Source organism: Alexandromys fortis, unplaced genomic scaffold (assembly GCF_014885135.2).
Source record: "Alexandromys fortis isolate MF-2015 unplaced genomic scaffold, M_Fortis_MF-2015_v1.1 scaffold_37, whole genome shotgun sequence".
NCBI lineage: Eukaryota > Metazoa > Chordata > Mammalia > Rodentia > Cricetidae > Alexandromys > Alexandromys fortis.
The window spans coordinates 8,591,111-8,615,635 of NW_026067914.1; positions in this window are offsets into that span (position 1 = coordinate 8,591,111).

Consider the following 24,525-nt stretch of genomic DNA (forward strand, 5'->3'; position numbering starts at 1 on the left):
GGGTGATTGCCCAGGTAGTCTGTTGTCTCTGTCATTTATGGCACGCTTTGGATATCGCTCATTTGTTAAGTAATATTTATTCCCTTCTCGGATCTTTGACGGAGTTGAAGATTATATAATTGTAATTACTCTCTACATTATTTAGACTCCTTGAGATAGAATGTCTGGTAAAACTTTTGTTCTCAATATTGTTTGTTATATCTATTATTTATTATTATTGTTTATAGTTGTATTTAGGTTAGTTCTGTCTTATTTAGACAAAGGGAGGGAGATGTAGGGATAAGCCCTCCCCTTGGGGGCGGGCTGCCCTCAGGCGTATGTTTACTGATATATTGTGCTGCGCGCCCCTTCCGCGCGCGCTCCTGTTTCCGCTGGCTACTCCGCTGGAACCTTGGTTTCGTGAGTCTGGTCTTGTTATTAAACTTGTTTAAATATCAATTACTGGTGAATTATTAATCCGACCGCTGCAATCTATGTGTCTGTTCTGTGCTAAAGTTATTACTATAGATGAAGTATTTTTATTGTTCAGGAAACTTTTGAGTATGTAGAAAACTCCTTTGTGTTTCCGACTACATTTGTGGAATTTTTCTATTACTGTAATAAGAGAGTTATAGTTATTGTTGACATTGTATTGAATATGTACATAGATTTGAAGGGGTGGCCATTTAAAATATTAATTTCACACTTGCATCAGTCTAGAATTTCTTTCCATTTCCTACTTCCATTCTTCAGTGTTTAAAAATTTTCACTGTCCATGTCTTTGACTTCAGTAGTTGGGCTTATTCCAAGGTATTTTATATTTATTATGGATTTTTAAATGAAATTTCCCTTCACATATTTCAGTAGCTCCATAAATTGCATAGTTCATAATTATTAGTAAATCTTATAAAAATTTGAGTGTCCTGAAAGTTGATGGTGGCAATTGAAACTTTTCAGGAATTTTAGAGGAACAGAGATGTCATGGAAGAGAAGATAGTGATCCTTGGAAATAACTCCTCAGTGATGATATTTCTTTGACTTGTCAAAAATTGGGAAGAAATCTAAAAAGTCTAAAATGAGCAATGGCTAAAATAATTGAAAAGACGCATTAATCTTTTTCATTTAATTTTAAAATATAAGTTAATAATGTCAAAGCTTTAAAGGCCTTTTCATCCTTACTTGTTTACTTTTTAAACAATCTCTTTATTCAGTGATTGTATTTGCCTGAGTGTACTTGTTAGTCTAGATGAAGTGGTGTGTTGTAATATTCCTGACACATAAGCTTAAAGAGATGAAATAGCATGTCTTCCAAACATGCTTCGAGGTGAGCAACATTTAAAATTATTTCTTCAGGTTTTTTCCTCTCAAAATTTTTGATGAAGTTAATCTAGATATGTTGAGAATCATATCATCAATAAAACATTAGCACTACATACAAATAAAATAATTGAAGTTAATAGAAACCAAATACATAGGTTCATTCTTCAGACTGTAACATCTTAACTGTCATGATTAAAAAAAAAGATATTCATGTTACATTTAGTAGTGAGGAAATAAATAATAAATAGTAGAGGAATATTGTGTCTTGAAGTCATATTATAACATACAGTAACTATAGAATGTATAGATCCTTATTTCTCATAGTGCTTGGAAGCTAAACCTCATGTTTTTATTACCATTATTATAACAATATCATTTGTTTCTTAATAAAGGACAATATATATTGAAATATGAATTAAGCAAGAAACCTGGCACTAGAGAAATTCCCAGGAATCCATAAGAATGACCCCAGCTAAGATCCTAAGCAATAATGTTGTCTGAACTGGCCTTGCCCTGTATTCAGATTAATGATTAACTTAAATGTCACCATAGAACCTTCATCTAGCAACTGATGGAAACAGAGGCAGAGATCCATAGTGGAGCACTGGGCTGAAATCCCAACGTTCAGTTGAAGAGTGGGAGGAGTGAGAAAATGAGCAAAGTTGTCAAGACCATGATGGGAATACCCATTGGAACAGCTTACGTGAGTTAATGGGAGCTCACCAACTCTGTCCAGACATGGAAAGAACCAGCACAGGACCAAACTAGGCCATCGGAATGTGGGTGACAGTTATAAGGCTATGGCAGGCTACAGGGTCACTGGCAGTGGCAACAGGATTTATCCTTGCTACTTGTATTGTTTTTTTTGTAACTCTATCTCTTTGGATGGATACCTTGCTCAGCCAAGATAAAATAGGGAGGTCCTTGGTTTTTTTCTCAAAAAATTGTGTCTTGGATGAGTGGATGGGAGGTGGGGTAGGAGGGAAGGTGGAGAGAATAGGAAGAGGGGAGAGAATGGGAACTGGGATTGGTATGTAAAATGAAAAAAGATAGCTTTTTGGGTTTTGTTTTGTTTTTTTTTTTTTTTAAAAATAAGAGAATAATGAATTAAGACATAGAATATGGGTGATTTTTTCCAATGGTTGTTGGTTTTATTAGGATAAATAAAATAAAAGCAAAAACAGATGTAGCTAGCTCACTGAATTTAATATCTAACCTGAACTGATTTAAAAAAGAAGTAATTATGCATTCTCCTAAGAGAGATGGGGAAGGGAAAATTTGACATTTGTTTAAGCTAAGGGAATTATTCTGCAGTCTTCTAGAATAATATTTCTTTCCATTGATTTTACAGCTTTGGTAGTACAAATACACACACACATGTATTCTATACATTATACTGATAATAATTTCCCTAATGTCCCTGTTGGCATTAAAAAGCAATTTATTTTGTTTTCACCTCGACCACATTCAAAGTCATAGCAATCTGCCCCTTTAAGTGGTTTTATTGCTTTGTTTCTGTTTCTTTGCTTGACATTTCCATAGTCCACTCAATGATAATCAAAGGCAGTAACCCCGAGTTAGAGCAAGAGACTGTCTTATTGCTACATGGACCTCTTTACTGTTAACTTCATCTTTCTCCACGTGTGCTCTTCAAACCCCACTCCCAGCAACTGAAACCTGCTGATAACTCATTGAACTTACACCGAATGGTGACATACTGGGAAATATAACTAGATCTCAGAGGCAATATTCACAGACCTATAAAGGAAACTCATAGGGCTGAAATTTAAAGTGCTTGCACTTACCCACAGTGCTGGGCATTTACAAGATCCATCTATCATAATGCTCAATGATACAATCTTGAGAGCCAGTGTCAGTGCAGAGAGACAAAAGAGCCCGTGTAGATTCCTGTAGTGTGGGATATAGAAGAAAACTTTTCTACCTATGCATCTCTTCAAGTGACTACTACAGTTCTTTACAGGCCAATTTTCTCCTCACCAAAATGTAAAATTTGCCTTCTCTGTATATGTAATTAGGACACAGATGAAGTATTGAAAATATTACTTGTTACTATTACAGATAATGATGGATATAGTTTCATTGAACTTCTCATAACTGTGAAAGTGTCAAATAAAATTGGGACACACATAGCAGGCTTGAGATATGAGAATAAGTCATTTATTCTCTCAAGGAAAAATGTGATTGAGTTATTTATCTTCCTGCACTAATGAGCAGGAGGTACAAGCAAAGCTAATTACACAGCATGGATACAAAAGATCTTCCAAGACTCTGAGGGTTGTTAAAGGTGTGTTTAGAAAGCTGTCTTACTATTGGGTACTTAACAGAATTTGAATATCAGACCCTTTAGGGAGTTTAGTACTTATTTTATACCTGGAAGTAAAATGAGATTTCCAGAGTCCTTTAAATTGCTTACAAATGACCTTAGTGCTACTTGATGATATTTTTTATTGAACTCATTGCTTTGTCCCAATGCATATGATATCACTGTGTCACTGTGTTTGAAAAGATTATAACCCTGATTCATTTTCATACTATGTACATATTTTTTTCACCTCAGTATGGTGGTCATTGTGACCTTTTTGACTTCTGAGAGGTTACAGTATGATAGTCGAACATGCGATCTAGCCACATGTTATTACATGTGGGTTATTGCACTATGTTACTACGCTTGGGATTGTTAAAGTGGGAAGGTCCTTCCGGTCTTTGGAACAGCAACTTTCATAGAAGGTCAACGTGCTTTCAGACAAGTCATTGTACTGAAATGTTGCAAAAAATATTAATTCTGAGAAATATCCTTAAAGATCCCTGGTTGTTGCTTGAGATAAATACCACAAGTTTTAAACTTTATTTGAGATGAGGACAGAAAGAAAAGTATTAAATGCAGAGTGAGGATTAAGGGGTATGCAACTTAATAAAAAAGTAGTAATAAAGTTTACTGTTGCACTGGGTAGCATGAACCAAAAGAGAGTATCAATTCAGTAGAGTTCAGTTAGTGTGCCTTGACAGATTTAATATTTCAGGTCAATATATTAGACCATAAGATCTAAGTATCCATCTAAAAGTTGTAAGGGAGTCAAAAGTTGTATCAACTTTGGTGGTGATATTTCATTCCTTTTTGAGCAGAGCAATAACAGGACTACAAAGATAAATTACTAAAAATTCTTACACTAAGCTGTTCTCTTTTGGCCATTTGGCACGAATTCCTGATTTGTGTGGTAGGGTTTCTTCTCTCAGGAGTCCTCCAAGGGGTTGCCAATAAGCATCAGAGGAGGTGAAGGTAAAGTATTGCAGCAAATGTCACCTTCTGGGGGCTGGGTGGCTTAGATTCCTTTGACCACAAAATATTGACGTAGATGTCAGTAAAAGCAGATACATGTAACTCTTCTTGCTTTTCCAATAAGGCAGAAAAGATGGAAGCTTCTATCTATTATGTGTCTGCTTAAATCCATGTAAAGAAGTTTCCATACATTTTGCTATGTATGAGATCAGGATTAAATTTGAATTGATTGAAGCAATGTTTCTCAAGTCCCAAGTATTATATCTGATATATGAAAAACATGAAGTATTTGTTTACATGTTCTTTTGGATTTTGCAGGAGTAGTATAAAGAGGAATACAGGTTTTGAGTAAGTTTCTCTATGTAGCATTGCTGATTCAATGTTAATGAGAGTATTTGCAGCAGTATTTAATGTTAAGTAATCATACTACAAAAACTCCACTAATTAGACAAGTTTCCCGTGTAACATTTTTATGAGGTTGTTAGAAGAAATATTATCTACTTGTTAGAGTGCGGAAACTTCATAATTTATTTTTTTTGTGGGTGACAATATGTTAGAATGAGGATTACAATGATGTCATGGGTCATGATTTATAATTAACTTATAGCTACATTAAGATAGTCTTCTCTGAAGTAATATTTTATGCTAATACTTAATAAGTCATGGGTGTACATGCATATCTTGCATATGGATTTCATTTTATCATGAAGCACACAGACAAAATAATGTGAAAAAAAATCCAGGGTCTAACAATGTGGTTAGAAAAGAGAGGGTTCAGTCTACTACATGACAGATTGGTACTTTGCTTCAACCAGGTGATTGATTGACCTATAGATTTTACTCAAAACATTAATGTGCACGGCTGCAGGCTGAGAGAAGCATTAAGTTATCAAGATGGATAGGCAAGGAGGACTTATTTCCTGGGTCCTACTTTCTTCAAGATAAATGTAGTAGTGGAGAGGGAAAGAACAATAGGCAGTGAACAGTCCCAGGAAATGGAATTTTTCAGACCTTAGCTGACAGAAAATGCACATAAACATCCAAAATTCTTCTTCTTTCTACACCGCAGAAAATGTGTTCTGCTTTAACTATGTTATAGCCCTTTATTAAACACTAGATATTCTATCAATTGTTATGAACATGACAATTTCCCACTTTTACTTGGCTATTATTTGATTGATTCTCTTATTATATGTTAATAAAGATATTGTCTAGTAGTACTTGTTAGAAAAATGTTAAATGGACCCCAATTTACTTGTCCACAAATTTCCATATTTAGGGTTTTCCTTTTTACCATTTTGTATACATACATTGACATTGTTACAAGCATATTAACTGAGCTGTATAATTAAAAATGTACAGAAAATTACTTTGTAATAGTGACTATTGTAAGTCACCACCTACAAGAGAACATGCATATGTATTACATTTATTTAGTGTGTATGTGTCTGTGTGCATAAATGAGTGTGTAAGTGCCCTATCAAAACTTCTCAAATAAAAGAGTTTAAATTTCTTGAAATAAGTATTAATGAGTGCATGGAATACACATGTATTGAGTTTTCCACACACTAACAGATGTGTGGTGGGGGTAAGAGGCTATGCTATAAATTTGGTTGGATTTTTCTCTCGTAATCTAGTCAGTGGGATGCGATCAAGTTTCACAAGTGGTATTCTCTTCTTATCCAATGAACTAATTCAGGCTTTTTTTCCCCACTTGGAGAGCCCAGTTTCTAACACAAAGAGAGTAAGAACATGTGAGGTTTCTTGGGTTCTATCCCAGGAACTGCTCCAGTATCCTTCTGTCATATTCTGTTGGATTTCAAAGCCACCCAGATTCAAAGGTGAATAAAAAATCCCACTGACTCATGGAAGAACAAGGGACTGACAATGCGAAAGCATCAACTTAGAAAGAATAGGATAATAGAGGCAATTTTGTCGTTAATCAACCAGGTTGACATATTTGTCATCTCTACAGAGATAGCTTTATTTTTAAAAGTGATGGTAGCATCTATGTCACTATCTATGTCCAAGACCCAGGGAGCACAAAGTAGAGAGCTGTGGAGAAGAATAGGCAAGAGCCTGAGAATGGACAGGAGCATAAGGAGATGTTACTTTTGTTATGACATGTTTGTCCCAAACACTAATAAAGAGTTGCTCCTACGTGCTCAAGACTTTCCCCAGAGGAAAATCAAAGACTTTGGTATAGGAAGGGATTTGTTGGAGAGATGCCAATTTGTAAGCCCAATAAGGATAAGCGATAGCAATGGAGAATGGAATATTGTCACGATACGTTCTGTACATACATACATATATATGCAAAATCCACTAGTGACAGAGAAAGAGTCATCATATTGTAGGCATTCAGGTAAATGATTATATTTTATCACCGGTAGGGAAAACTTTGGACAGCTTTTGCAAACAGTTTTGGCAACATTAGAGCTCTATCCTTTTGGACAAGTTTTGCAACATTTACAACTTTTCTTTTATTTCTCATTTTTAGTGTTTTTAATCATGAGCCGATAAAAGCTCTTATCAAACAGCCTTTTTCTGCGTCTACTTTGTTACAGCAGTAATACTTTCAAATATTACCCCAGTGCTACTTCCTGATTCAGTTTTCTAATGTTCATACAACTTTAGTAGCTTAAACACACAATGTCTTAGAAATGTTTCAGTCAAAAGTCAAACACAGATCCTTGCTTGATAAAATTAAGATATTAATAATCTAATCTTACTCATATGGGTGTTTTCAGGGCTGACTATTTTGTACTGAATAATCAATAGGTGTGGTCTTCCATGGTGAAAACTATTTCTTCCTCTCTCGGCTTTTCTTAGTTTGCTGCAATTCTCTCTGTAGGGACTGAGGCCTCATGAACCCTCCTCCATCTACTGATGCATGTTATTGTTGTTGATTGACAGTTATGTTGTTTAGACTTTATGGATAAAACTGCTGGCATCCCTAGGAGACCCAATTTCACAGCAAACTGCCTAGTCCTCTGGCCCTTACAGTCTTTATATCCCTCTTGCACAGTGTTCTTCAAGCTTTAGGTGTAGGAGTGGTATCTGTTGATACTGGACTTGACAAGTCTACATTTTGATTGGTTGTGGTTTTCTGTAATGGGCTCCATATGGTACAAAGATTTGTTTGTTTGATGACAGTTGAGGACTACACTTATCTATGAGTATAGGGACAAACATTGAGGATGTAGTTAGGTATTCTGGTTTAGGTAGATTCTCCTCCAAAATTCACAACGTCACTCGCCTTAGGTCATTGACTATGTCTCCAGTATGAGGCATGATTTTCCTCTTTATAAGTGGATCTTAAGAAGGGTCTAATTTTGAAAGTGTTTGTCACTCTCAAATCATATCACTGACAACTACATCTCTTTAAAACAGTCGAGATCAAAACTCCAGTAGTAACCTTTTGCTCCCCAACCTTAATTTCCTCAACATGGATGTTTCCAGTTGATACATCACTCATCTTTAGTGTGAATTATTTAATAATTACTTCAAAGACACCCTGCTGCTTTAATTTGCATTTCATTTCCTTTCTTCGTTGTTGAGAAACTATTTCTGAGTAGCATCATTTATATTCAATAGTAATAACCTCATCCCACGCTATTTGGTCCTTTTTAAGAGTTTCACTTAATCTTTGGTGCTCAGCAATTCTACTCTAATGTAGGAAAGTGAGAGTTCTATTTCTTCCTAAAAAATTAGAAACAAATTCCTTCTAGAGTCTGTTGCACTTGAACATGTACCTTGATTCCTTTTAAAATACCGACGTTGCTTCACAGTCTTGTCTAGAACAGAGAATAGACTCATCTATGCTTTGTTTTACCATCCTTTCTTAACTTTTAATTTCATGACTATAATTCATACGTATGACTTTAGCACTTATATTTGCTTCTGCCCCCTGGGTCAAGTTATATTGTTTGCTTTTATTGAATCTTGTAAGTCATGTCTCATCTTCCTGCAATCTGAGAGGTTTTGATTAAAAGCTGAGCATCATTTAAGAAGACTATAGAACTAATAGTGTTCTTGATGATATGACTTAGTGGCTGTTTCTTTGAGAAGGAAGAAGATAAAGTTAAATCGGTATGTATTGAAATTCAACGGCAGTTTTACTTACTTGCCCAAGCTTAATTAATGTGGATCTGTGTGGATAGGCCCATAGGTCCTGAAAACCCATTGGGATTAAGTGCAAATTATCTCAGGTGGGTTTGCTTTAAAGAGCATGGGCCTTTTGAGAGAAGCTTAACACATACCAGAGCCAATTAAATACTTGTGGACAAAAGATTTGGACAAGTTTTTATGTGATGGATTATCCAGTGTTAGCATGTTTTATCTTAGAGATATTTAATGGAGATTTTAATGAAGATTAAAAGAACAAAGCAAAAATAAAGACGAAAGTTCTGGCTACTATCTGTAGATATCTGTTTCCAAACAAATTTGCTTTGCTTTGTGTACTTTTAGCTGATCTGTATTGTAATTGGTGGAAATTCTTCTATAGACAGGCAGAAGAGAAAACAGTCAATTTTCAAAGTAGAGAAAGCAAAAAGCACACAATGTGTAAGAAATAATCCAAAAGAGTAGGAAAATTGAGGAAGGCATTGATAAAATACCTTTTGAAATGCAAAAAACCATGTCTCATTATAATATCCCAATGCTATTTGATTATGGATACTTTTATTCTTTCTTTGATGTTCTCTCCTTTAAGCACTGGAAATATCCTCATGTTTGAAATATTTTATAAGAGAGTTCCATCAATTTAATAAAAAATTACCTTAGATTAATTAATAATGTAGTACAGTTTGATGCAAACATAAAATATCCTTACATTTGATATTGATTCTCTTTTTGCTCTGCCCAAGGCCAATAGTAATTTAACTGATTTAAAATTTTAACTAATTTAAAATGTTAACTAATTTTAAAATGTTAATATGAAATTATATACAAATAGGTGTGTTTTTAGCTACAAATATTTTAATAAAATAGGAAATGTATGCAAGATGATGCTAAATGCAAAAATATTTCATAATACCAAGTACGAGGGTTTGTGGATGGGTTTTCTTATGGTCCTTTAATCATCTTATGCATACCTAATAAAGATTGAGTGTAGCATAAACTCTTATGCTGCTGTTANTCAAACACAAAGTGACCCGTTTAGAGATCTTTTATGTCTGAATCTATCTTTATTGTGTATCTGAAATCTAAGCAGCACAGTCGCTGTAAGACCAGGATGCTGACTCTTGCTCTCTCCACATTTTCAAATGGTTGAGGTATATTCATAGCCCACTCTGGGATCACCGTAGGGGAGTGGTGCTCACCCACCATGTACACTATGGGAAGCAGCATGCAGCAATAAGCCCTTTTGTCTGAGTAAAAGCTGAATCTGCCATGAAACACATTGTGTGCCCTGTAAATGTCTCTGCATAGGCAACAGAAATTCACTAAGCTTTCCTGGTTGCGCAGGAGAGCCTAGCAGACCCAGTCCCTTTGCTTGACTAGATAGGGAGTGCTGAGCCAGAGGCGAGCTCTCAGCTAATTTCCTCCTAACCCTGAGCCCACATAAAATAACTCTGACCTGAAGTGGGTGGTGGGTGCCATGTTAACCCCACACTGGGCACCAGATGTAGCTAGAATCATTCTCCATCCTGCTGGTCCCCTGGACTGGTGTTTCTCCACCTGCCTGTTCCCGAGGCTGCTTATGACATAACAACTATGAGGCTTATTATTAGTTGCATTCTTTCGGCCGATGTCTTAGACTTCTTACTGTCCAGCTATAACTATTAAGTTAACCCATTTCTATTAATCTGTGTATTGAAACAAGGCTGTGGCTCACAGGAATGGCATTTTACTCCTTCTGCAGCTACATGGCATCTCCTGGACCCCACCTACTATCTCTCTCTATCTCTGCTCAGGTTTCCTGCCTGGCTTTACTCTGCTAAGCAATTGGACAAAATAGATGTATTTATTCATCAACCAAAAAAACCAACACCTATACTGAAAGACATCCTACATCAAAAGGCCTATTTTAAATTAGATTGTAAGTCTTTTTTATCACAGACAAGCTTTAATTCTAGGTTTATATTTTCCATCATTTTAAACCTTTTAAAAAACAATGAACATAATTTTTAAAATATCAATCATTAAGGATAACTAAAAATGGGTTAGATGTCCTGACATTAGTTCATAAGTTTTATAGTCATTCTAATATGAAACAAGCATTTTAACTGTGTTCTTTTCAATATTGACTTGACTTGTAATGAACACTCCATACACAGCTTTACTGGTTTTGATAAGCTGTAAAATCTAATAGTAATGATGTTAAATGTCACAGATTAATTGTCCACAAGTATGTTTATTTCATTATGTTATCAGATTGATTATCCTGTAATTTATAATTTGAGAAAAAAGAATTATCAATTGAAAAAAATATTGCTCATGCATGAACTAGAGCCTTATGTTTCTCTCTGTGTTTATGTTGTGTATGTGTGTGTGTGTATGTTGTTGGTGTATGTGGGTCAACTGTATGTAGTTTATGCGTATGAGTGTGTCCTGTTTTATAACTTCCTGCCTTAGCTCCTTGAGATAAAGTCACAAGCAAGACCATGTGAAAATAATTTACAGTTTGAATTATGAAGCATTTTTAATAATTATTTTTGTATCATGTATTATATATCTTATCCAGCAATAAAAAGGTATGTAGCTACATAAGATAGCTGTTTTTCTCTGGTATCATAGTAAAATTTTGATTTTTTAACTGTAACATTTGGAATAATTCATTGTCTCTGGCCCTCACTTCACTGGATTGAATGTTCATATACAGTCACGACCAATCTAACACAGGTACTTAAGCTCATGCAAAGCACGGTTAGTCACTGAACCATTTCTCCATGACTAAAGCCCTGTTTTAAGCTAAAAGCACTTGCTCTCAAACCTAGGAACTTATGCATACTAGATAAGCATTATGTCAAAGAGCTATGTTCACAAGCCTAAAAGTGAGTCTCTAAAATTATGTTTTCTTTATATTACTGACCTAAAGTTTCTTTCCTCAAGCAAAGTAAACACACACATACTATTTATATGCATTTGTGTGTATGTATATATATATATCCTAAAATTACAAATTAAATGTAGAATATCATTCTCTATATTAAGTTCAAAACTCAGCTGCTCTTTCCTCTCTCCTAACAAATAGTAAGACAGAAACTGGCAGCATGGTCCTTCTGGGTGTGTTCCTTATTTCTATAGCAGAGAGAAGGAGGAACCATAGATGTAAGAAACACTTTCATCACCAACAAGATGTGAGGCCCTACTAGCTTCGTTTCCCTCTTCCCTCCCCTCCCCCATCCTTTATTGAAATCTCCTCAGAAAGATACTTTATCGGACTGTTAAATTCCACGCGGCTGACTAGATCACAAATAGCAAAGACAAAAGCTGAGGGCCATGGGGATTTGCTGTTGTCCGCATGGCGATAAACTAGTGCTTTATCATCAGAAACTAAAGAGCCCTTAAATGACACCGGCTGCCAGGGTGGTCATAATTTATTGGCCTCTAGGGTCTCTGGGCACGTGTGTGTTGCACCTTTCTTAAGCTTTCCTAAGCTATGCTTCTGTTTCATGGGAGTCTGAAACATAAAATCTTAGTAACCTTCCTCCACCAGCTATCTCTCTAATATGAAAAGTTTCAGAGCGAACTTGGCACGGACACAGGGTAAAGAAATGCTTCCAGAAGAACAAGAAAGGATGTCCAACTGAATGCCATGCAAAAACACAGAGAAATGACTATTCAGAAAAACACACCAAAAAAAAAAATGCTTTGATAGGCCTGGGGCAGAAATGTGAACTGCCGCTTTCCAATCATAATATCTTTAGATTGCTACGTCAATGAGTTAAAATGTCTTATGCTTTTTATTTGTAAAGTTTGTGCAGTGTAATTTCAAAAAGGCATTCATTCTGTTATCTGCATGTAGCAAGTCACAAAACATTAAATCAAATATATTGCTTAAAATATTTTTAGTAGCCTTTATGCACTCCATAGGATGATAGATAAAAGAACTGACATCTCTTTGTATTTTGTGTACATTTTTGGTCCTGTAAGTCAAGTCTGTTTGTCCAGTTTGCTGAAGGTGCGTCTGCTAGTGAAGAAGACAACTTTTAAAATGAAACAATGAAAAGAAATCAGGTGAAATATTCTTTAAGGTTAGAGTTTCCTGCAATTATAGTATTGCCCCCCAGAGTATTTGTTCCTTACCAAACATCAATGAGGAAGCTTAAAGTAATGACTGTGTCCATTTCTTTTTAATGTACGCCAAACACCACACTAATTAAACAAGAAGATATAATCAGGTTTGCTGATCTCAGTGCAAGGAATGGCTTACGCATGGAGTTAATTGGAGAGTAAACATGTATGTGTTATGTAAGAAATCAAACATGCTCTTCATGACTCACTCTCAGACAGTTAATTACCCCCAAGACTCAGAGAAGCAGTTAGAAGCCTTAGGTCAGGTTTCACAAGAGATAGATGGTAAGATGCAGGCAGGTGGTGACAGGGAGCGACATCTCAAAAAGTGACACCTGAGCAGTTCAGATCACGCACCCCAAACACTGGCCAGCAAAGGAAATCCATCATGGAACTCTTCAACAATGCTGCTGTCCCTTCAATATTCAACCAAAATTCACCTGAATTCCCATGGCTTGTATGGAAGATGGTAACTGGTGTTTTGTGGGCCTTAAAGAGTGACGGACAACAATCATTCTTCAGGGGAGAACCAGTTCTCAAGAGAGTCCTATAAGGGAAGAGACTCCTGTGTGTCTTGTTGACAGTTGAGAGAATAAGTACTTAGTTCTTAAAAGTAGGATTTCATTGAGGGACTACTGGTCAAGATTGGATACCCGAATTCTAAACCACTTCTTCAGGGAAAACTATTATGCTATTGATTGCTTGTGTGTATGCATGTGTATATTTGTATGCAAGTGCTTGTGTGCATGTGTGAGAAGGAGAGAGAGACAGAGACAGAAACACAGACAAAAAGTGGCCTAGAGAGGAAAATAATAACAATTTCTTCTGTGGACCATTATTTTCAGAATGGCTTTGATAATGTTTGCAGACAGTTTCTGAGTAAAACAATTCTTGAAGGGACATAACTTAGAATTGAATAATTATTTTTTATTAATGAGATATCTACTAAAGCTGGGTCATAAATAAATACCTGAAAAATGACTGTCTAGTGGTCTAAATTAATAACAATATATAGTAATCATTGGGGATGATGCTTCTAACTGTAGTGGGACTCTTGCTAAGTTTGTTTTCTTCTCTTCCTTTCTCTGCTCCCCCTTTTCCATCTTTCTGCATTCCTTCCTTGTTCCTTTTCCTCCTCTTGCCTTTTCACACATATTCTTAGTTCTTTTTCTAATTCTCTCTTAATGTTAGTTTCTGTAAACATTTTAGTGCTATTCTATTTAACTTATATTTTGTGTGTCTTCACTGAAACACTACAATAAATTGAAAAATTTACAAAATATATAATCGTTCAATCAAGATGTTTCTCAAAAAGTTACAGGTAGATCCACCATATGATTGAGCAATACTAATCCTGGCATATTAGTACCCAGAATAGTCTATGTACTACTAAAGAGATACTCACTTATCTGTGTTCATTGCTACTCTATTCACAAAGCCAGGAAATGAATACAATCAAAATTTCCATCGACTGACAAATGGGTAATGAAAAATTGGTACATATGTGCAATGGAACTTTCAGCCATAAAGAAAAATTATGAAATTCATAGATAAATGAATGAAACTGGGCATAACTCATTCTGAGGAAGGCAGCTCTGACCCAGAAAGACTAATGCTGCATTTTTTTTAATTATTATTTTTTTAATATTTATTTATTTATTATGTATACAATATTCTGTCTGTATGCCTGAAGGCCGGAAGAGGGCGCCAGACCTCTTTACAGATGGTTGTGAGCCACCATGTGGTTGCTGGGAATTGAACTCAGGACCTTTGGAAGAGCAGGCAATGCTCTTAACCACTGAGCCATCTCTCCAGCCCCTAGAGCACCTTCATTTTATATGTATATGTGCTGTGGGTTGACCCCTTGGGGCTTTATAATCTATACAATTTGGTGCTTAGATTACAGTACCTATAGAGTCCTGAACTAAGGGCCACGAGTGCTTCAAGAAATGGGATAGGTTGTAGATGGTATAAAGGAGGGATAATGAAACAGGAATGGCTCGAGGATTGGGACGTGGTAGAGCAAGGTAGTTGAGAGAATGTGTGAAGGGAAAACTAATACTAAAGGGTCTTTAAAATATCATAAGAAAACTGCTGGTGTGCGAAACGTCTTAAAATAAAACACCTTTATACAGTTACCAAGTAAAGGGTTACCTAGTCTTCCCCAGATACCATAGGCTACTAAATGAAAAATCCCAGTTCAAAGTACGGGCCACCTCTTTTTGAGTTCAACACTGGAGTCACAAGACCCTCAAGCCCACAGACCATTATAGGCCATTGTCACTGCTGTTGGTTACTCTCCAGAACTAAATGATAAACCCCGAATACTGAAGATACCATATTCATGAGACACAGGACGCAGAGAAATCAAGCTGGTACCCATTTGGAAACTGTTTCCCCACTGATTAGCTTTCATAGTGCTGGAAGGAACTCTATATGTTACTAGAGGAGAAAAGTCATCAACAGTCTTCAGAAGCTGTGAACAGCCCTGAGAGCTACAGTAACAATAGCCAAGCAAGATATGACCATTGGTACAAAGGAGGCATCGATGTTAGGAGAGTAGCAACTACTTTCTGATTAGATGTAAGGCTGACTATAAAAGATGAAATTCATGTCTGATACTATTAATTGGCCCCAAAATTCATTGTTGCCTAGATCACACTCCATAAGTTAGAATCTAATATCAATAGTCTCCTAGATAAACATATAAAAAGCTAAACCCCAAGTTCTTTTTATTTATACTCAAGATTAGTGTATCTCTCAACTCTAAAAATGAGGTAATTAGACTATTGAGGACTCAGCTATAAATGTGACATCTATATGACAGTTCTATCCCCAGAGCCTCAGGGATCATGTCAAAAGAGGATGGAAATACTGTGAGAGCCAGAGTTAGTTAATGTCTGTAAGGTATTTGCTGGACATGACAGAAGAGTTGCACATACAATTCACAGTGATTTAGCCTATATGCACAAGACATGTGCAAGATTATGTCAGGTGAAGTCCTAGGATGGACACTGAGGGTGCTCATGAATCCTGATGTGTTATTGACAATTAATGGATGCTGGGGAGGGAGAGTCAGTTTTCTCTTTTACTTAGCAGTGTGGGCCTTGAGAAGTTATCTTTGCTGCAATGTGCCTAAATGGGCTCAGTCAATATGTTAAGACTATTTTAAGAGAGAGAGGTGGGTGGAAAGAGAGAGAGGATGTTATAAAGGAGAATTCATGAGAGAATGAGGGATAAGGATGAATGGTAAAGTAGAGAGAAAATGAATGGGAGGTTAATTTGATTGACAGGCAAGTATATATGTGCACATTACACTAAAATAAAGTTTATAAATTTTTAAAGAAAATATTGGCAGTATTTGAGTAGTTTATTTATTGCAGACACAGTGTTTACCTCATGGTATGTTCTGTTTATAACCTGATGGGTCTCATCAGAAGGCATCTCTTGTTTGTCTTCTTTGAGAAGACCACAATGCCATTCAAGCTAGGACATAACAAGGACTCACAAGGGCCTGGCCCTGATTGAAGAATTGTTAATGAGTTCTGGAAAAGAAGCCTTCATTTCTTCATTAATGTAGCTACTGATTCATTGTCTATGTTCCAGTAAATCACCCTGACTTATGCTCACAGAAGCAATCTTAATCATATTCAGAGATAAAAAAGCATAAAAAGACACAAAGCATTAGGAAGGTTATAGGACTAGGGTTCAAGTGGGAAAGAGTAAGGATTGAGAAGTAATAGCAGATAAAGTTGTCCCAAACTCAGCAGAGGCAGGCAAGGAATTCTGAAAATTTTAGGTAATAATTTTTAAGAAGAACAAATAATGCTTAATTAATAAAGAAATTGCAATGTTAGGAAAGTAGTCATGTTGAAGAACTTCCTCCCAGTGACTTCAGGGATGACTAAAAAAGCAAACATATCTGGGTAAAATCTTATATTCTCCATAGTAATTGCTGCATATCAGTCAAGATTTAGTGAGAGAGACAAAGCTAATATGAGACTGAGAGATGACAGGAAATAGGATAAGGCAATTATGGTCTCTTCAAGCCAAACTCTACCTGTAAAGGTACAAGCCCTTAAGGAAAAAAAAGGTCCAAAGAAGACTATACAATAAGAAGACAAGGCTAAAGCCTCAGAGCCCCAAGCCAGAATCCAAACAGCCTCAGGCAGAAACCAGGGCCATGAACTTAAATGCTTGCCAATCTTGTTGCCTCATGGAGCTGAACACGGGTGCTTAAAAGTCTATGAACCAGAGATAATAAGGAAAGTTATTATGGTGAAATTAATTTCGGGTCCAGAAGATGCTTTAAGCCAATGAGGTGAACAAGAAGATATATCAAGGAGTTTATTCTACAAAACAGCTACCCCTTCACTTCTCTTCACCCTGACAACTTTATTATTTTTTAGCCAGTAGACTGTATTCCTCGACTCTAGTTTCATATTATAAATTTTGCTTCTTTAATATGCTGCATTTGTATACAGATATATGCATCATTTTCTTCCTTTAGTCCCCCCAAATAAGATAAAGTAAGTCAGTTAATTACACTAGCACATTTGTGTCTTGTTTTTATTAGCCAAAATGAGAATGTTAATAGAGCCCTTGATATTCCCACTCATTTCATTAAATATGTAATGCACATTTATAAACATAAATATCTAACATAATGTGCTGAATATTTATGCAATGCTTTGCTGCCAAAGTCCATATGTATTTATCCATGGATTTTGAGATAATTTTTAGAATTGATGGAGTTCCTGCTGTAACACAGTACTCTGTCTCTTTGCACTACCAAAACTTCAGCTATGAATAGCTTCCAACTATTAAGCATGAGGCATTAGCTTTCAAATGAATTCTAAATAAAAAAGAAAGCCAATAATTCTTAGGCTATATAGTAAAATGCTATGTTGATATGATATTAACTCCATTCCAAAGTATATTTTAAAAATTGCCAAGGGAAATCTAAGAGTACTTCCACCCTGTCATTAATGAGAAAACTTGCCCCAGGCTCAACAGAAACAAACACAAAATAAAGCAGCAACAACAAAAATAAAAAAAAAAGCCCAGCTGTAATGATGCAATGCTGCCTTTATCTGCAAACACAAACATTAAAATAGAACCCTAATCCTTCCATAGTTACATAGGTCTGCAGTTTCCTCTCTGTGCTTCTACATTCTCTGCTACAGAAACTAGGCTCACATGTGTAAGAACGACTTTAAAAAAAAATATGTAGAATTCAGAGTAACTCCACTCTCCCAGGTGACAAATAGAAATGATACCGGAATACAGGTGAATTAAAGAGAAGGATTTTAGTAGTTTGACAAGGATTAGATAGAAATTAGTGAGCTTAAATCAAAATGTCTGTCTATTGTTTCTCAAATCAGACTAATGTGACCAAGTGATGGAGAGCCCATGCTACAGCATGCAGATTAGCAAGAACACTTAGAATTTTCAGGCCTTATACAAAACTTTCACGATGTTTTCTTCTGTGTTGTTAATAAAAAAGACCTATAAGACTGTGCAAGGATAAAGTGGCAGACAAGATGGACAGCTACAATAGTTATAAAATCTTAGACTGAGTGAATAAGATTAACTGACTCAAAAGCAAAGGAAATTTGATCGATCTCATCCAGTTTCACCAGGGCCATGAGTGTTAGGGCTGATAAGTGTTACATTTGTACCAACACCTGAACAGAATATATCAGGCATTAACAAAGCCTAATACTTATTCAAAAGCACACGCACCTAAGGAATATTTATTAATCATATATTTGTTTTAGAGAAATTGTAAAAGGCAAGGTTTAAATAAGAAATAGGTAATTTTCTACTTTTTATGAATCTGAAGATTAGTGGAAAGCACATGCAAGCATCTAATTATAAGATTAAAGTCCTCTATTAAGCTCAACAGTAAGTTCATAGATAATCTCATAATTGTATATGATAACTCACATATACCTCTCACAAATACATAGAAAATCTTACATTTACATATATGTGCTATTATACATGTGTATTTTATAGCATAAACTGATATTGAAATTATTGATTTTTCTCTAACAGAGTGAGAGTAGCTAAAGTCTTCTTGGACACTTATTTATAAACAAACCTCAACTGAAAAATAATGAAATAAAAGAGATGTCACATACACAGTGGGTTGTTCATGTTTGTACTTTTTAATGTTCAACATCACTGTAATAAATTGCACATAATACAAACCTTAATTAGTACGTATTTTAATTACTCTCTGTTCTCAAAAATAGCTATGCTTGGACTAACAAATCGTAGTGGCTGTGTGAACCCATACAACTTTTGGAATGGATTCTGCTATTTTATCTTTAACGTATCTCTATGGGAATAACTATTACACTGCTCCCACCTGCACTGTCTCCAAGGTCTCATTAAGCCCACACTAATCTTACTGACCACAAGTAATTTTCTAAAGATTCCCAGGGCATCCTGCCTCCAAGGTCAAGCGCAGGTGTCTTCTGGGATTGTGTTTCCATTGTACATAAACCTCCACTCTCTCTAATTGTCATTTTATTGCAATCTCATCATTTTAATGATTTTTATCAGGGCAGCTATCACAATGTAAAATAATAATGCTTTGTACTTTATACCAGTTGATTCTCCTCCTTGGACCCATGCTCTATGAAGGTGTGTAATTTGTGTGCTTCACTAGAGACGATGCCAGATCTTACCTGAGAGCCTGGTAAACACACAGTAGTCCTTTGGATACTTATTGTAGGTAAGCACATCTAAAGAAACGTATCCAGTGTTATAGTTAACATGACAAGATTAATAAATGTTATTGCTCTCAGTTTTAAACCTACTCTTCTTACAGTTCTAGACTAGCATTTTTAAAAAGGCTGTCTTGTTACAGCACTACTTTATTCATGAAAAAATTTAATCAGAAAAAGCCAGGCTTTTTCTACAAACAGCTTTCCAATCTAGACCCAAAGTCTTGTTCTCATTTGATCTGGGGTTGTGTTCCCTAGATGTATGCTCTTGACCACATTAATGTCTGCACTGATTAAGCCCTTGCTCCTGCTTCCCATAATGCATTTTATAACACTCCAGATTCATTTTAAATCAGGACACTGGGAAATCCTGTTGAAGGGAGAACTCTGGTAGTAAATTCTCCTGGAGACTTTTCTACTCTCAGCAGAAGAAGACAAGCCTGTGTCCTGATATTAACAGTGATAGAAGATTAATGTAATTAGCTTTAAGCTTAAAAAATCTGAAGACATTATCATACTGGGAAACCAGATGTTAATGATCCCATTTGATCAATGAGCTCTTATGACTGTGTGACCATTCACTCTGAACCTTCCCAGACTTCTCTCTAAAACATTTCTATCTATTTTGTAATCAAAGTATTATTTCTTTCAACTATTTTGGCAATGTATTTCTCTTCACACACCCCATGGGAAAAATGTCTTCTTTCGTACATACTGAGTTAGTTCTTGCACAAAAAAAAAAATGGTCAATAATTTTAGGTTAATTGAACGAATTCCATGTCACACTGAAGAATGCTGGTTCAATTTTATGACCTGTCTTTACAAGGCAGGTACTGATCCCATTAACAAAATTGCTCATTGGCAATTAGCACCATTAAGATAAATTAAATTAATGCATCAGATGTCCGTTTCTTTATTCTTCTGAAAGCTGGCTTTAATGATTAGAAACTTCGCCAAATTAACAACATTTATTAGATTAATTCTTATGTCTTTATCTACAACATTTATATAAAATAAAAGATCAGATAAAATGACACTGATGTTATTTCTACTGGTAAATTTATTCGAGTAGAACCTTTTGTAAATTTATTTTAGGGAAAATATTCTCAGTGGTAATCCACATATATTAATATGACAGACTAGTTGTTTATTTAATCACTGACTGTTGATATTAAATTGACATGAAGTATAGATATACTTTATCAATTTATTACTGATTTTATCCTTTACAAATAGTAAGATGATGATATTTACCTGGGAATTTGTGCAAGAGCAAGAGATAAAATTCATCTTAGGTTATTAATGCCATTCAGAGTTCATACTAAAATTTATAAAAAAGAAAATTAAGAGCTCTGTCTCCCATTATAGTTCTCAAAATGATGTTGAAAATTCCCTTTCCTATTTTAAGCCTTTTCCATAGAGTTTTAGTTAATTTTGTCAGTTTGAGAAAATTCAATATTGCCCAACAGTTGGTTAAATCCTAAGTCAACCACCAAAGACTTGCTTCTGGGCAGGTTTTACTCCCAACTTTAGGTTCCACTCTAAAGCATCTGTCCCCTTTGAGAAGATGGAAGGGACGTGTTCTTTTCCTCTGTAACTTTCTGCTTTTGTTTCTATACAAACCACTTGGGGCTCCAGAAGGCTCGGATGTGAGGAAAAGAGGCAAACCTCTGCTTTTGTGCACCATCCATTTTTATTCCTTTCTTAGCCCACACCCTGCAGTGTCAGGAATAGAACTAATAGCTTTTCACAGACCACACTGCCATCCTTACAGCTCTCCCTCAAGCCTGAAGAGGCTTGAGTTCTTGTTCTTGTCATTGGTAGTACTGACCTCAATATCCACATATTACAATGGACTTAGGGTCTCCTTTCAATGCAGATGCTTTCATTGGCAGAGGCAAAAGCATGTTTTCTGTATTCTTATAGGAATTCAGCTAGTTGCAAAGATTGGGTTGGGCTATATTTCCCCACTCTTAATTAAATTCTCATCTCTTTTATAAGAATGGAAATTGACAAGAGTTCTTTTAAAAGTCTAAATGAAAACCACAAGGGAAATCTAAATCCTGGGGCTTCTTGTTCACTTTCTGGGAAGGTATACATATAAGATAACTCTGCTATGTCTTTCAAAGTCATCAGGATGTGCAGGGTTAGTTTTCTTGATACCAAAGTGATAGATGTCTGACAATTTAATGTAGTTATTATGCACTTATTTTACTTCTGCTCTAATCCTGTATGATTGTCTTAGCTTTATTTATTTCCTCTTTTAAAATATCGATACAGCTTCCTGAAACATTTGATCATTAATTTTAATTCTCCTGAATAAGTTTTAGTTAATCTGTTTGAAGTATTTTTATTATGCCAAAGTTTAAGAGACTTGTATTCCTGACTGTCCTGGACTAGCTTCAAGGATATCTCCTACCTGAATGACACCTTGGCTTTTTGCAAAAGTCTGTTTTCAAAATTGCTTACTCATGCATTTTTAAATTAATTATTATTATTTATTTTATTTATAAAACTATCATTTTTCACTTTATATACCAATCCCCATTCTCACCCCTCCCCTCCTAATGTTCCCTCCATGTTTCCTTTCATTCCAACACCCACCCACTCCTCCAGAGGATAAAGCACATTGCTTGGAGGAAGGACCAAGGCCTTCCTACCATATCTAGGCTGAGCGAGGGATTCCCTCCAAAGAGAATGGGTTCCAAAATGTCAATACAAGCAGTGAGGATAAATCCTTGTCCCACTGCCAGTGGTTCTGTATTCTGTCCCAGCCATACAGCTTTCACCCACATTCAGAAGGCCTAGTTTAATCCTCTGCTGGTTTCTTCTCTGTCCAACTGGAGTTGGTGAGCTCCCATTAACTCAGATCAGCTGTTTCAGTGGTTTTCTCCATCATGGTCTTGATCTCTTTGCTCACATTCCAACTCCTCACACTCTTCGACTGGACTTTGGGAGCTCAGCCCAGTGCTCTACTGTGGATCTCTGCATCTGCTTCCCTCAAATTCTGGATGTAGGTTCTACAGTACCATTTAAGATAATTATCAATCTGAATACAGGGAAAGGCCAGTTCAGGTACCCTCTCTAATATTTCTTAGGGTTTTAGTGAAGGTCACTGTTGTGGATTGCTGAAATCTTGAAATTTCCATGCAAATGGATGGAAGTAGAAAAAAAATCCTGAGTAAGGTAACCTTTCAATGGAGGTTGCTTGTTCATACCTGGCTACCCAGACTCAAAATTAATTAATACACAGATACTGTATTAATTAAACCACTGCTTGTCCAATTAGCTCTACCTTCTTATTGACTAGTTCTTACATCTTAAATTAACCCATTTTCCTTATTTTATATTTTACCACGAGGCTCATCGTTTACTGGTAAGGTTCTGGGGCACATCTATCTCTGCTGGCAGCTGCATGGTGTCTCACTGACTCTGCCCACCTTCTCCTAGCTTTCAGTTTAGTTTTCCCGCCTAGCTTTATTCTGCCCTTTCACAGGCCAAAACGACTTCTCTATTCATTAATCAATAAAAGCAACACATATACAGAAGGACTTCCCCCCACCAATAATCCAGATCCAGAAAGATGAACATGGTATATACTTACTCTTAAGAGGATAGTAGCTATAAAGAAAAGGATAACAAGGCTATAGTCCATGACCCCAGAGAAGCTAAGTAATAAGGAGAACCCTACTTAGAAGCTGAGTAAAAAAGAGAAACATACATAGATTCCTCCTGGAAAGGAAAAATAGACAAGAATGACTATAATACTTAATACCTATATAACTTAGACTAAGACTTCATAATAGAATATTAAACAATCTTTATACAACTGTTAATCAAAGGAAGGAAGACAATGGCCTCAAAGTGTAAACAATGTAACTATCTTGAACAGAGGTAGGAATGTATAATGCAATATGATATATATATATCCTAAAATTGTATCAATATACAAAAAGTCTTAAACAGAGATAGAAACAGGCATGCTTACAACATGACAAAATAACTTTGCATAGGTGTACAAATATTTTAACCAAAAATAGGAGTATATTCAATATAAACATATAATTTGAATTGTATCAATATACAAGAATCTATAGCAATGTAAATTGTCTATAAATAATAGCTCACAAGTATTCATTCTAGTACTCACACTAATCTACCAATTATCCCATTCATTTTTTTTAGTGAGATCCCAGAACCTACAAAATTTCCTCCTCAACCTTCAACCCTATACCAGGTATAATCAACCCCTAATTGATGTCCTTAATCCCTAGGGAAACCTTTGTTGGGAGAAGGGCCATCGTCTTCTAGAATTACTTCCAGCTGTCATGAGGGTGATGTTCTTTCTATGGGATCCCTCCTCTACATTCTTGCCAGCATGAGCTGTCACTTTTGTTATTGATCTTAGCCATCCTGACAGGTGTAAAATGGACTCTCAATGTAGTTTTATTTGCATTCCCTGATGGTTAAGAAAACTGAACAATTCTTTAAGTGTTTCTCAGCCATTTGAGAGTCTGCTAGTGAGAATTCTGTTTAGATATGTACCCCACTTTTAAAATTGCATTATTTTTTATATAAAACTTCTTGTGTTCTTTATGTGTTTTGAATATTATTCTCTTATCAGATGTGAAGTTGGTTAAAAAAAAAAAAACTTTTCTAATTCCTTAGGTTGCCACTTTGTCTGATTGGTGATGTCCTTTGTCCTACAGAAGCTTTTCAGTTTCCTAAGGTCCTGTTTTTATCTTAGAACCTAAGCTATTGGTATTACATAAAACAGTCTTCACATATACCAATGCATTTAAGATTCAAGGCTATTTTCCATTGTCTCTTCTTTACCAGGTTCAGTGTACCTTGCTTTGTGTTGAGGTCTTTGATTCATTTGGACTTCAGTTTTATGCAGGGTGATACTTTTTCCCAGGGTGTATTTCTGATTTCTTTATCAAAAATCCA